We start from the raw sequence: 1,760 nt of genomic DNA on the forward strand, positions 1-1,760 counted from the left end.
TCTCTTTCTCGTTTATTTCTTCTTTTTTGTTTCTTGTCATTTGGTTTGTGGTTCTTTATTAGTGTCTCCATTTCCTCACACACCGAGACATCCAACGTTCCCACCGCTGGCCATTTGGTATTTAGTTTTCTTGTGCGTTTCTCCCATTTTATTGAAGTTTTTATTATTTCTTTTTTACTCAAGGGATGCCTTGCCCCTAAGATCTCTACTGGTGTTCTATTCATTTTATTATAGTTCTAATCAATTTTATGATTTCTTTTTAATACCTTATCTTTATCTTTATTTATTTATATTGTTTATACTTTCTTACCTCTACTTCATGTTCCTTATTGCTTGATCCTATATTCAATTGATTAGTGAGTCAAGCCTCCCCTGTTCTCCTTTTTATCCTGGCCACTCGATTTTGCACCGCTGTCTACCCTTCAGGCTATTTTTAGACCGTAGCTTCTGTAGACACAGAGTGATTGACGACCTGTTTTTTCCTCTTCCTTTGTTTCACTGTACGTGAATTCTTTATGTCCTGGATTCCACTATTTATCTTAACCTACCTAGATTCGTTTTTAACTTTATAGTATAATTTCAATTTATCGGCGATTCTGTTTTCACTTTTGTTACCCACTGTTCTATCCGTATTTATACTATTCGGTTAACGCCTTTTTAAGTATTTTTATTTATTATTTGTTTTGACACCTTTTTGTTATTTTTACCGCAATCTCTTACCACTTTATCACATCAGTGTTTTTATCCTTGATTACAACTTATTTTACTTCAATGTTTCTTAATTCCGTTCCATCTGCCTAATAGCAGTTAACTGCACCTTTCTACAACTCTATACTCTATTCACAGGAGGGCTGCGCGCTCCCTCTTCTGGACGTTCTGCCTACACACACACACAACCTGTCCTTTCTTTCTTCCTAATGTTCTATCTCTACACAGATCTACTTATTTCTTACAACATTTTCATTCATAATTTTTATTTTTCATCTGTTCATTCAATCCCTTTGTTTTTACCTCAAAACAACTTAGTCTTTCTTTATTGACTTAATTCACTTCCTCCTACATAAGCCTAGACTGCTAAGATTTCTACAATATGACGAGACTACTGTCTAATCGGATCAGCTTGTCTTCATATCCTATTCACCCCCCCAATACTGATCTTTTCTTCTATTATTAGAGTAGTATTGTGGCGTGACCTACTGAATTACAAAACCCTGTTAGCTAGACAGAGCGGTTTTTTATTCGCAGGATTTCTTTTGCATTTGAACGCCGCACAATCGGGCCAACGTTTTCCTGCGTCCTAAATATTTCACCCGTACAGTCCTCTTTTCAGAGCGKTAACYATGAATATTTATTTAACTACTGATTTATGTTTTGACCGTATAAGTTACTTTTGCAGTTGAACGCCGCACAATCGGGCTAACGTTTTCCTACAACCTAATATTTCACCCATACAGTCCTCCTTTCAGAGCGGTAACTATGAAATATTTATTTAACCACTGATTTATGCTTTGACCGTATAAGCTACTTTTGCAGTTGAACGCCGCACAATCGGGCCAACGTTTTTCCTGCAACCTAATATTTCACCCGTACAGTCCTTCTTTCAAAGCGGTAACCATGAAATATTTATTTAACTACTAAATATTCACCCACAGATTATTCTGCCGTGAATATCCCACCCAAGCAGACCTTTTTAAAAATGTTCCTTTTTTTTTTAAAGAGCGGTATCGTGGCTTCCTAACTACTTATTTATGCAGTTCTCT

This window comes from Salvelinus sp. IW2-2015, unplaced genomic scaffold, assembly GCF_002910315.2.
Source record: "Salvelinus sp. IW2-2015 unplaced genomic scaffold, ASM291031v2 Un_scaffold6680, whole genome shotgun sequence".
Lineage (NCBI taxonomy): Eukaryota > Metazoa > Chordata > Actinopteri > Salmoniformes > Salmonidae > Salvelinus > Salvelinus sp. IW2-2015.